This window comes from Oreochromis aureus, linkage group 3 (assembly GCF_013358895.1).
Source record: "Oreochromis aureus strain Israel breed Guangdong linkage group 3, ZZ_aureus, whole genome shotgun sequence".
NCBI lineage: Eukaryota > Metazoa > Chordata > Actinopteri > Cichliformes > Cichlidae > Oreochromis > Oreochromis aureus.
Genome location: NC_052944.1, coordinates 87,958,889 through 87,973,087, shown reverse-complemented (window position 1 = coordinate 87,973,087; position 14,199 = coordinate 87,958,889). Strand labels below are relative to the sequence as shown.

Below are 14,199 nucleotides of genomic sequence, written 5' to 3'. Positions count from 1 at the left end.
CCTTCACCCCACCAGTAAGGAATATACTTTTTTCTCACATGTTCATCACTTCTACTCTCGTCTGGATTATTTTTTGGTCAGCAGCTCACTGCTGAGTGACATTTCAGACACTGAGATTCACCCTATAGCTGTCAGCGATCATGCTCCTGTATCTTTAACACTAATGCACAAGAATAATACTACACCAAGTAAAAACTGGAGATTTAATACATCGCTGCTCAAAGATGAAGACTTTATTAAATATTTTAAAAAAGAGTGGACTTCATATTTAGACTTTAATGACACTCCCGGAACATCAGCTTCTGTTTTATGGGAAGCAGGGAAAGCTGTGATAAGAGGTAAAATAATTTCTTTCTCATCACATAAAAAGAAAAAACAAAACAAAAATATTCAGGAATTAGAAAAAACCATCAAATCACTAGAAGAAGCCTACGCGTCCCACCAAGATCAGGAAACATTGAACAAAATACGCAAAACAAAACTGGAATTAAATGAGATAATTGATAAAAAAACAAAATTCTTAGTACAAAGACTACGCTTACAAAATTATGAACATAGTAATAAATCCGGTCAATTTCTAGCAAACCAGCTAAAAATAAATAAAGAAAAAACAACTATATGTGCTGTTCAAGATTCATCTGGGAACACAATATATGACCCGAAACAAATAAACAACATTTTCAGGGATTTCTATAAAATGTTGTATTCACCTCAAATAAACCCATCTAAAAAGGAAATTGATCAGTTTTTAGACAACATAACTCTCCCAAAATTATCAGACACTCAAGCAATGGCACTAGATTCGCCACTGACACCAGGTGAACTCCAGGAAGCCCTGATAAGTATGCCCAATAATAAGGCTCCAGGTCCAGACGGCTTTCCTGCAGAATTCTACAAAGAATTCTGGACGATTCTAGCACCAGTTTTTTACAGAACATTGTTGGAAATCAAAGAAAATGGCAGACTTCCATCAAATATGAATTCTGCAAACATTAATCTCCTGCTAAAACCAGGCAAAGACCCTGTATATCCCTCAAGCTATCGTCCAATATCCCTTATAAATGTAGACCTCAAAATTATCTGCAAAGCTCTCTCGAAGAGACTAGAGAAAATAACCCCCTCTTAATTCATCCTGACCAAACTGGTTTCATAAAGGTAGGCACTCATCAACAAATACACGTAGATTACTTAATTTGATAGACTACTCATACAGTAAAAACCTTGAAACTACAATATTATCTTTAGATGCAGAAAAAGCGTTTGACAGAGTTAACTGGAAATTTCTATTTACAACTTTAAACAAATTTGGTGTTGGATCTTCTTTCATCAACTGGTTAAAAATATTATATAATTCCCCAACAGCTTGTGTCAGAACAAATGATCAAACATCCTCCAGCTTCTGTCTCCTGAGGGGCACCAGACAGGGATGCCCACTCTCCCCTTCACTGTTTGCAATTTTTATCGAACCACTAGCAGCAGCAATTAGACAGAATTCAGTAATTAAGGGCATAAAATGCAAGAACATGGAACATAAAATCAGCCTTTATGCGGATGATGTGTTACTCTTTCTCCAAAATTCACAAACCAATATCTCTGGGGTGATTGAACTGATAAACTCTTTTGCAAGAATATCAGATTACTCAATTAACTGGTCAAAATCTATAGTCCTTCCGATTAATTGCTCCTTCCATAATTCCTCTTCTACTCCACTGCAATCGGAAATATAAAATATTTAGGTATTAATGTTTCTCCCAAGCTTGCAGATCTAACTAAATTAAACCATATCCCACTTTTAAAGAAAGTAGAAGGTGATCTGGCTAGGTGGAAATGTCTACCCATATCACTCATGGGAAGGGTTGCCGCTATAAAAATGATGGTATTACCAAAAATAAATTATTTATTCTCAATGATCCCAACTAAACCGCCATAAGATTGGTTCAGATCTCTAGATTGATACATGTCCAAATTCCTTTGGAAAAATAAGCCCCACGTATAAGCTTAAAAACATTACAAAAGACCAAGGATAAAGGAGGATTAGAACTACCTAACTTTCAGCACTACTTCTTAGCCAACAGGCTTCAGTTCATCTCAGGATGGCAAAAACATACCCTCTTAGATGAACCTTGGCTAGATGTAGAACAAGCACTTTGCAATAATCTAGAGATTTCAAATCTACCATTTATCAGCTCAAACATCCAACGACATGAATGCTTCAAAAGCATCAACATCAGCTCTTCTCTGACAGCATGGTGGGAGTTTCTGAAGTTGACAGAGTCTTCATTAATCCCATGCAAACGCGTACCCATTTGGAACAACCCTGATATATTACAAAACAATAATATGATAAACTTTTCAGATTGGAGTAGTAAAGGAATCAAATACTTAGAACATATACTAGAAGGAACAGAATTTATTTCATTTGACAGACTAGTTACACAATATGGGATCAGCAAGAAAAGATTTTTAGAATATCAGCAAATTAAATCCATAGTAAAAAGAGATTTAAACCAGGTCAAGATGAACTACAAACACCACCAAGTGTGGTTCAATTTCTGACTCTTAAAACCCCCAAATTACTGTCCAAAATATACAGAATGCTTTCTAAAATAGATGAATCAATATCACTTCCTATTGCAAAATGGGAAGCGGATTTATCAGTTAACTTAGACCAAAACTTCTGGTCTCAGATTTGCTCAAAAACCTTTCATCTAATTAGAAATCCCAGTCTTCAATTAATTCAATACAAAATACTACATAGAGTGCACTATACAGGTCATCGGATGTTCAAGATGGGCTTTACGTCTACCAACAACTGCTCACACTGCCAAACCAATTCACGGACAATTATATCCACGCACTTTGGTTCTGTCCACCAGTTCAGAAGTTTTGGCGCGAGATATGTGAAGACTTATCAAAGTGTCTGAAATGTAACATTCCAACTTCCCCTTTAGTATGTTTGTTGGGCAGCTTAGATAATGTCACTACGGAAAAGAATATAGCCCATATGGTTTTCACTGCACTATGCATAGCCAAGAAAACAGTCCTCATGAACTGGAAAAATAAAAATAATCTTAATTCTAACCAATATAGAAATTATCTATTAGATCACATTAGTCTTGATACAGCCTCTGCCACCACATCAGATCAATTTCTCTGGGCTCCTTTGATCAGCTCCATCACCTAGTGGGGGTGGGGGGGTCATAGTTTGGTCCCACCTTCACTGTTGTGATTGGTGTGGAGGTAGGGACAGGCTTAGGGCATTGGGGGGTTCCCCAGGAACATCTTCCTTGGGGGGCTCAACCCGGGGTAGCGGTCATGGCCAATTAGGGGCTCTGTTGGCTCTTGGGTGACGGTTTCCTCGTGGCTGCGTGCAGCAGGGCTAGGGGAGGGTCTGTGCTGACGGACGTGGGTTACTGACCTGGTAGCCTGGCTGCCCCTGGGTGGGTCCGGGATGGGCGTGAGGTTCTGGGGGCGTTCTGCCTCTGGGCTGGGGCCCTGGCCGGGCCTCAGGGGCCGGGGTCCTGGTTGGTGTGTTGCCGGGGTTGTGGGCGGGTGGGTGTATGGGGGCCCGGTCCTGGCGCAGGGTGCCGCCAGTGCATCGAGCCACCTGGGGGCTCTTCAACTGGTGGGGAGGTTGTCACATCTTGCAGGAGCTTTCCTCTCTTGGGAACTCTCTCTGCAGGAGGGGAGATACAGGAGAGGTGGAGGAAGATCTCAGCCTGGGCGTCTATTGTCTTGTGTAGTCTGGAAGATGAGTGGATGATGGGGTGGGTGTAGTTTTCTCTGTGGTGGGGTCAGGTGGACTGTCCCGGCTCTGTGGGGCAGGGCGGGCGCTGCTGCACTGGGCCCCGGTCCGGATGGGCCTGGGCCCCCTTTCCCTGGCGGGTTGCAGAGTATGGGGTGCCTACTGGGGTCAGCGGGGAGCTGGCCCCAGGAGGGGTCACTTGACCCTCCTTCCTTCCCTCCCATCTCCAGCTGCCTCCCTCTTCTCGCTCCACCACAGTCACCCACACATGCAGGGCCTTGGGGTGGGGTGTGTCACCAGGGTGCAGGGAGGCATCCCCCCTCTGTCCCCTTCTGGCTGCCTGTGCCTCAATTTTATCCCACAACTTAGACATTCACATTACTCACACTCTCATTACACATACATATAGGATCTTGGGGGTGGGCACGCCACACAGAATCCAAATTACCATCAGGGTGTACACCTCGCCCCTGGCGTCATTGCCCACCTCTCAATTTTAAATACACGTAGACATTGAGGGCTAGCAGGAGGGGCTATGCGCTTACCTGCTGCTCTGGCAGGTAGCTCCATGCCCTCCTGGGTTTTAAATGCACCTTAGAACACACATACATCAACACTACATATGAGCGGGTGGAGGGAGGTTTGGAGTCTTCACACACCCCGTTCTCTGCGGCCTGCTGGAGCGGGGGGCTAGGAGGAGGAGTTGGCCGTCCGACTGGGGTCTGGAATGTGGGGCCTCCCTGCTGCTGCGGAGTCGGGCGGTCTGCTTCTCCCCACCGCAGGGAAAAGGTAACACCACCTGGGTCTGGGTGCAGCTTCCCCCTCCAGGGGCAAGGGTACCCAGACCCGGTTCTTAGAGTGCGCTTGGGAGAGTGATTGTGTGTACAGCGTCTCTTTATGTCTGTCTCCGCGTTGGTTGAGTGTGGAATAATTGCCTATGAGAGCATGAGGGTGGGAATGGATGTTTGTATCTGTGTGTGCCTGTATGTCTGTGTCTATATGTCAGGTTGGGTATCAGGCGCCACCTCTCTGGGGACATCTCAGGCCCTCCAAGGTTTGGAGGCCTATCTCTCCCACCACTTCCCCTGCCGGTGGCAGACGCCCTCAGACATCGGTGCGTTGGTGGTTCTCTGTGTCCGGGGTGGGCGCCCAGGTACACACTGGCTCACTCCTTGGCGGCTGCTTATCGGGGCCTGGAGCCTGGGGCTCGCTCGGGCCACTGGAGGCGGGTGCCCTCGGCCTCTCGGCCTGGGGCTCGGTCACTCAGGCACAGCTGGCTGCGGCGGAGCTCACGGGCACGTCACTGCAACCCCCTGGCTTCTGCTCGCGGCTGCTGGTGACCCCTCATCTGGGACTCTCCTCAGCTCTTTCGGGGATAGTGGCGCGGCTGCCCTCTGTTGGTCTTCCTTGGTCTCTTGTGTTCTGGGGGCCTCTGGGCGTCTGGAGTTTGATCTCCTCCATACCTGCGTCATGCCCTGGAGGACGGGCAGTGGCCCCCACACCCTCTAGCAGATCATTACATGAAGGAACCTTTAAAAAAAAAAAAAAAGCGCGTCCATGCTCACAGGTGTACACACAGGTGATCACACACAAACTACACCCTTTTGGCTCTTACCTCAAAGCACACTGTGCGCTGTCGATCTTCGTGCTGCACAATAATGTCTAACATTTAGTATTTACTGTCATATTCCCATAGATCATTGTGATGTTGTTTATTACTCTCGTTTTCTTCTGCTTGCTTTCTCTTTCTTTCTCAACAGGTGAACCAGATGATCGATATATGTATTTTTTTTGTCTCTGCTTATTCTGTTGGTTTTGGTTTTTGCCCTTTTTCCCGTCCCTCTTCCCCGCTGTTTTCTTTCCTCTTTCTTTCTCCCTTTCTTTCCCCAGTTAAGTCTGTCCCGTATTCAGCAAGTGAAAATAAAATAAACAATAAAGGTGAATCAAATGGACCATTACGGCAAGGCTGGGATGGTCCATTTGGTAAAAATAAATCCGTTGGGCATCTTTCTTCACCTTTAGACAATAATTCTGATGGCAAAAGAACCAAACGGGACAGGTTTTAAAAAAAAAAAAAAAAAAAAAAAAAAAAAACACACAAACTCAAACGCACAAACTCACTGTTTGATTATTGATTGATTGATTTTCAGAGATAAGCAATTAAAGCTTATTTATTAAGCTCTTTTCACAGCGGTCACAAAGTGCTTCACACAAAAGGCTCAAATAAACATGAACATTAAGTGGAAAAAAAGTTTCAATAAGACAGTAAAATAAACAGGTAGTTTTAAAATAAATAAATAATAATTCAATAAAATGTTTGTCATTAGAAAGCCTGTAAAACAGAAACATTTGAACATCTTTTTTAAAGAATCCACAGAGTGGACTAAACGTAGTTGTGGAGGCAGACTGTTCCACAGCCTTGGTGCCACAGACTGAAAGGCTCTGTCACACTTAGTCTTTAGTCGTGTACAGGGAACAACTAACACATCATGAGTCCGTGAACGGAGACAACGAGCAGCATATATTTTGTAAGAAGTTGAGATAAATAATCTAGGACGTGATCATTTAGTGTTCTGTGTGTTAAAACAAGAATTTTGAAACAAATCCTGAAATTTATTGGGAGCCAATATAAAGAAGATTAAATAGCAGTAATGTGAGCTCGCTTGTTAGAACATGTTAGTCGTCTGGCTGCAGCATTTTGTATAACTTGGAGGTGAGAACGACATGATGTGTCCAGGCTGGTAAACAGGACATTACAATAATCTAAACACGATGACACAAATGTATGAACAGTTTTTTCCAGTTCAGCCGAGGAGACCATATGTCACAGTTAGAAATGTTCCTTAAATGAAAGAAACAGGAACGAGACAGATTTTATATGTGAGCTGAAGCCCAGAGAAGAATCAAATATTCCACCAAGATTTTGAATGTTGGACTTAAAGTTGAACAAAAAGAAGCAAGAACCAATTTTATATTTGTAGTTCATGAGGAGCTATGATCACGGTCTCAGTCTTGTTGGTGTTTAAGACAAAGTATTTGCTACAGAGTGAATCAGTCCCCTGATTTAAGCAGTGGACTAGGGTGGATAGCCTATTGAGCTGATGAGGCTGAATGTCAATGGCATAGAAATGATAAGAAATGTTATTAAAAGACTGAATAATGCCATCCGAGGGGGCGGTGTGGCAGCAATTTTTCACACCAGTCTATTAATTAACGAAAGACCAAGACAGACTTTTAATTCATTTGAAAGCCTGATGCTTAGCCTCGTCCACCCCAGCTGTAAAACTCAGAAACCAGTCTTACTTGTTATTATCTATCATCCACCTGGGCCTTACACAGAGTTTCTCTCTGATTTCTCAGACTTTTTATCTGATTTAGTGCTCAGCTCAGATAAAATAATTGCACCTACGTACAACTCTGGATACTGTAGCTCCTGTGAAAACTAAGGCCTCAAATCAGAAGTACCTTACTCCCTGGTATAATTCTCAAACACGTAGCCTAAAGCAGATAACTCGTAAGCTGGAGAGGAAATGGCGTGTCACAAATTTAGAGGATCATCATTTAGCCTGGAGAAATATTTGCTGCTTTATAAGAAAGCCCTCCGCAAAGCCAGAACATCTTACTATTCGTCACTGATTGAAGAAAATAAGAACAACCCCAGGTTTCTCTTCAGCACTGTAGCCAGGCTGACAAAAAGTCAGAGCTCTACTGAGCCAACAATCCCTTTAACGTTAACTAGTAATGACTTCATGAACTTCTTCACAAATAAAATTTTTATCATTAGAGAACAAATTACCAATAATCATCCCACAGATGTAATATTATCTACAGCTACTTTTAGTACCATTGATGTTAAGTTAGACTCTTTTTCTCCAATTGATCTTTCTGAGTTAACTTCAATAATTAATTCCTCCAAACCATCAACGTGTCTTTTAGACCCCATTCCTACAAAACTGCTCAAAGAAGTCCTGCCATTAATTAATTCTTCGATCTTAAATATGATCAACCTCTAATAATTGGCTATGTACCACAGGCCTTCAAGGTGGCTGTAGTTAAACCTTTACTTAAAAAGCATCTCTAGACCCAGCTGTCTTAGCTAATTATAGGCCAATCTCCAACCTTCCTTTCATATCAAAAATCCTTGAAAGAGTAGTTGTCAAACAGCTAACAGATCATCTGCAGAGGAATGGCTTATTTGAAGAGTTTCAGTCAGGTTTCAGAGCTCATCACAGCACAGAAACAGCTTTAGTGAAGGTTACAAACGATCTTCTTATGGCCTCTGACAGTGGACTCATCTCTGTGCTTGTCCTGCTAGACCTCAGTGAGATTCCCATGATGCATTGAGTTTTTCCTTTCCAGTCACCTTTCTCACTCACTATGTGTTAATAGACCTCTCTGCATTGAATCATATCTGTTATTAATCTCTGTCTCTCTTCCACAGCATGTCTTTATCCTGTTTTCCTTCTCTCACCCCAACCGGTCGCAGCAGATGGCCCCGCCCCTCCCTGAGCCTGGTTCTGCTGGAGGTTTCTTCCTGTTAAAAGGGACTTTTTCCTTCCCACTGTTGCCAAAGTGCTCATAGGGGGTCATATGATTGTTGGGTTTTTCTCTGTATCTATTATTGTACGATCTATTGCACAATATAAAGCGCCTTGAGGTGACTGCTGTTGTGATTTGATATATAAATAAAACTGAATTGAATTGAAATGAAATTTAAAATGGGTGGACAGGCTGCACTCTCCCATAGACCTGTCACAGCACTGACAGCCTAGAACAGCATCATTGAAGTCTTTGTTTCTCTCCTGGAGTTATGAATCAATCCTCAAAAACTAGTCCCTTATTTCCTGAGTGGGGCAAAACTAGCATAAGCCAGAGAATAAGCAGCAGTGAAAATATCTGCACTGACAACGTGCCAATAAACTACAGTCATACCACATGTAGGAGGACCTGCAGTCACTGTGTTTAAAGTGGACATGAAACAGTACCTGTATTAGGTTTTATTTGAGATGTTCACATGATGTGATCATCACTCTTTTATGCAATATTAAGGTGTGATTTAACCACAAGTCTCTCCTTTTCCCAGCCCAACAGTTTACAACATAACAGGCCCGTGTGCAATCAACCCACCTTTGTCTACAACATGTCTCAAAGCCTCTGTTTGCTGCCCTGTAATCTTTGTGCCCCACAGCTTTTAACTGAACTCTGCTTGGATTTTGCCTTTTGCTTTTTCCCACCTCCTGACTTCTGTATTCCTTCCCTGATCTGAAAGACAAAATCAGATTCATCTAAAACTCCACACTTCAACACCGACCTGCTGGATGATTCACTAACAGCCACTCTCTTCTCTGGCCCTTCGTTACACCTTTCCAAGGTCCCCAGATCTTATGGGGAATATAAAACATCACCACTGCTGATTAAGTGTATTTCTAATTAGTTAGTTTCTAATTAGTTGAGTTAGTTTCTTAGCACGTCACTACAGCCCCTCAGACTGTGTTTTCTGCCGTCTAAAGATAATATTGATAGTGTGTGGATTTACAGAGCTGGAGACTTTCTTTTGCGAGGTCATTAATCATGTCAAACCGCAGACACGCTGACAGACTGAGATGACCGCTCGTGAAAACGACCAATCTGTGGATCCACACACGATGAACACACAGAGTGGAGTCTGTAAACAAATCTAACTGTTAACCTGCAACACAGGGTCACGTGCCTCCCTCAGTTGGGAACTCTCCTAAAATAAAGTACTGGAACGCACCACGCGCTTTATGGCAACTTGGCTCCGCCCCCACACGTTAGTAATGTCACGTAGTGTCGGTCGTGGGTTTTGTCACACCAGCCCTCATACTTTCACAAACACAGTCGCTCTGTGTGAATCAAACCGCGGGTTCACAGTGTGCATTCAAACAGCGCTCAGAGTCAGTGTGTTCATGAGGAGCAGGAACAGCAGAAACAGCTTCATCCTCCTGTAAACACGCAGAAAACCGGCCGAACGTCCCGTTAAATTAAATGTGCCAAACTTTGAAATGTTAAATGAGTCATTCCACCGAATGGGCGCCATTTTCAACCCCTGGAAATTATATTTATAAATTCTGATGAAGATTAACTGTAAAACACATTTTCTTATTAAGCAAAATGTCACACATATTGATCTGATTGAAAATTTAAGATATATGTTGTGAAGGAATAATATAAGAACTGCTTTGAATACTGAAAAAAAAACAGTATTTGTCACCTGTCCTCATTACATCTTAAAATGAAACATATTGAATACAATCCTAAAGAAATGTTGGGGTTTTGTGCATTTTGTGGTGACTGCATTTCCGCTCTATGCATTGCATAAATCTTTGAGTCTTGAATCTTGAATATTTCCATAGAAACCTATAATAATTTTGTTAAATATACACTTTAGTCATGTCCCTGGGTTTTCACCCAGTCCTGTTACCCTAACATATTATCCCGTGTAAAAAATGTGGAACATTGCAGAAGTCACATGCACAACAGGAAGTTGCATAAGGTGAATCTTTTAAAAGCCATGCAAAGACCAAAAGTACGTTTTCTCATTTATTTGATATTTTAACTATGGCTGGATATAAACATACAGCCCCATTACCTTAATTATATCTGAGTTGTTATTTGATTATTTTTAAAATAAAATGTTGGGGAAAATCATTAGATTGTGCTCACTGTCCTCATACTAGCAAGGATGCCATGTGGCTATATTGCAAACTGTATGCTAAAAACTCACTCCTATTACTTTCAGTCCTGTTACTCATATAAAGAGTAGACTGAGTACCAGTTACAGGAGTGAGTAGAGTCAATGGATTAAATGATTTATTAATGTGAATATTTGTTGATTTTACTCTATTTACCTGATTTTTAAGTTGTACAGTTGAAATTACTCGAGTTGTTGAGATTCATGTTCAGTTTCGTGATATAAATAAATACTGATATGAAGTCAATGCAAAGGTGGAGAAAGACACACCATAATATCAAGGAAAGAAAAGAAACTGAACTGCACCTTGTTACCCCTCGAGACTTATTGGGACACATATATGTGCAAAATGCATGAGAATCTGGGTTGTTGTGCAGAAGCTTCACCACTTGAAAGTGATGACTGTCGATCTGGATGATCTTGTGAAAGCCATCACACAGAAAACAAACTACATGTAGGGAGAATGTTCTGAGTGCAAGGATCTCTCTTCCCAGTCTCCATCCAGTACAATGCAGAGAGCCAAGTGACTTATCTCCAGCAGGCAGTAGTGGATTAGGAGCACAAGAATGACCCCAGTGGCAAAACATCCAGAGTAACAATCAAAAAAGAGACGAGGCTTGAAAGCACAAGAAGACTTGATTCATGTTGACCTCTGAAAATGAGCTCTGAAAATATAGCACAGAAATACAAGCAGTCCACTTCAGAACATCACACCAGCACACAGATGTGCTTTATATACATACATCCTCCCATCCAACATCCTTCTGCACAGTGTCCCCATCAAGACTTAAGGGCCCACCAGCAATCTGGCAGCACTTGTCACCAGTGCTCAATTACATGCAGAGGGCACACTCACAATCCACTTTTGCAGTGATGCTTTCAATAGAGACAGAGAGGGAATTGTTTTATGTTTTCTACTGAACTGTTCAAACTAGTATTCACTGCTGGGACATGAAACGGCGAGCCACAGAAGGGGTCCACTGGATGGTGTGGGATGAACCCTCAAGAGGACAGAACAGAAGAGCCCTTTCCTCTACTCCCTCTTCACCCACGACTGCAGACCTGCTGATGGTTCCAACACCATCATTAAGTTTGCAGATGACACCACGGTGATTGGCCTCATCAGTGACAATGATGAGGCCGCCTACAGGGAGGAGGTGGATCGTCTGGCTGAGTGGTGCGACACAAACAACCTGCTGCTTAACACTGAGAAGACTAAGGAGCTCATCGTGGACTACAGGAGGAATGCTGACCCACATCCACCCATCCACATTAAGGGGCGGCTGTGGGCGTGTGAGCAGCTTCAAGTTCCTGGGAGTCCACATCTCTGAGGATCTCATCTGGACGACCAACTGCTCCAAGCTGGTCAAGAAGGCTCACCAGCGCCTCTTCTTCTTGAGGACTCTGAGGAAGAACCACCTGTCCTCAGACATCCTGGTGAACTTCTACCGCTGCACCATCGAGAGCATCCTGACCAACTGTATAACAGTCTGGTACGGGAACTGCTCTGCCTCGGACCGGAAGGCGTTGCAGAGGGTCGTGAAAACTGCCCAGCGCATTGCCGGAGCACCACTTCCTGCCATAAAGGACATCTACAGGAAGCGGTGTCTGAAAAGGGCTGGGAAAATCATCAAAGACCCCAGTCACCCATCACATGGACTCTTCACCTTCCTACCCTCTGGGAGGTGCTACAGGAGCCTCCGGACTAAGACCACCAGGTACTGGAACAGCTTCTTCCCCACAGCTGTCAGACTCCTGAACTCTGCCTCCTGACATCTGACCCACATTAAACTCATGGACTGCACATATACACACCCACAACCACCTACACACACACACACACACACACACACACACACACACACACACACACACACACACACACACAATGGACAACTGTACCCTCAAACACACAATAATAACATGGACTGAACCACCACTCACAACCACTAGCACTTTATACAGCCTCTGTAGAAATTATCCACATATCTCACTTATCTTAACTGCACTACTGTATAGTTCTGTGTAAATAATCATTCTGTACATACAATAATTTTTAATCGTACAAGTGTTCATAACTTGCATAGTTCACATTTCTGTATAGTTTTTATTTCATATTTATATCCTGTTCATAGCCTGTACATAGCTTGTACTCACTACAGCCTGTACATACTTATAGTTATAGAATATTCATAACATACTTCACACCGTGTACATTATAACATACCATAATAGACCCATTTCTGTAATATACTCACATATCTATAGTTTTGCTAATATATATTGTAATATATCTATATCATGGCTAAAGCACTTCTGGATGGATGCAAACTGCATTTCGTTGCCCTGTACCTGTGACATGTGCAATGACAATAAAGTTGAATTCTATTCTATTCAGAAATAGCACCAACTGTCTTGTCAGCAACGGGAAATTTCAGATGCTGCAGAACTGTTTACTGTGTGGCACAATTTTATATGAGTGCTTGATGTTTGTTGTATATTAGCTGCTATGACAACTCAGATTCCCTCTGGGATTAATAAAGTCTCTTTCAGTCTGAAAAGGCAGAAATGGCAATCAAGTTGTTTGAAGCAGTTGAGAAAGCAGTTCAGGAGATGGCTAAAGATGGGCCATCAGTTCCATCCACTGAGGACACATCAGGCAGTTCTCATTTCCCAAGGAGAGCTGACATACAGGGACGTCAGCTGCCAGTGCACAGCAAAACAAATTGTGACCTGTGAGTGCTTTAATGCAAAGCATTTCACATTCAATCAACAGACAGCACCCACAGCCACAGAAACTGTGGCAAAAAGGTCACACAAGATTGTTTTCACAGAAAACTCCCACACACGTGCACACTAAGATCCAAACACACTCAGGACATGTTCAGTACTGTTACCCAATATTCATTCCTTGTTGCTTTCTTCAAATATGTTTGGTTGATCTTTCATCCAGTTGGTTAATAAATTACATGATAATAAATTTGATAAGCTTGAGGTTTGTGTCTACTTGAATTGATAAATGTGCCTCTGGATCGATACGATTTCTGCTTATATGTCGAGGTTAGTGCTGTGGCAAGCAAGATGAGGACCCAAATGCAGGACTCACAAGACACAGAGGGATAGGGAGGCAGCTGTATTAGTATAGCAAGCCATTCTGTTCAAAAAAGCACCAATAACCAAAACTCAGGACATAACTTAAATGACTTAACATCATCCAAAGAAACACCTCAGACTTCAGATCAGATCCATAAAAATTCAGAATAAGACTAATTGTTATTAAAATGTCTCAAACATTCAAAGACATGATTTTCTTTTTTCCTGTCTGTGAGCCAGAATCATCATGGATAAAAGCAGCAGTGTAAGTGTGTATGAGGCATGTTGTATGTTTTGAAGAAAGTCTTTCAGACTTGAAGTCTGCTGACTGTAAAATAAACAGCATGTCAGGGGTAATACAGAAACCCCTCATCACTGATCACACACAAATTTCAACATGTTGACCTCTAACCCCTGTTTAGTCTATAACTCTTAATAAATTTAACTCTTAATGAATTTTTTTGTTATTGTTAAATACTGAGTGACAAAAAAGTCTTAAATCTAACTTTCCTGAAGTTGTAGGAACCCTGCTTCCATCCTCAAACACCGGGAGAATCCCAAGACGAGAACTGCTGGTGACCAAAAGGATCACGAAGGCTCATCTCACATTGGCCAAAATGATCTCAATGATGCCCAAGTCTTCTGGGAA

At 42.5% G+C, this 14,199-nt stretch overlaps 1 protein-coding gene across 2 annotated transcripts in view; it reads right to left on the bottom strand.

Annotated features, from left to right (window-relative positions):
- LOC120438424 (myelin-oligodendrocyte glycoprotein-like) overlaps nt 1–14,199 on the bottom strand; it is a 357,354-nt gene that overhangs the window by 225,902 nt on the left and 117,253 nt on the right. The window lies entirely within an intron of this gene.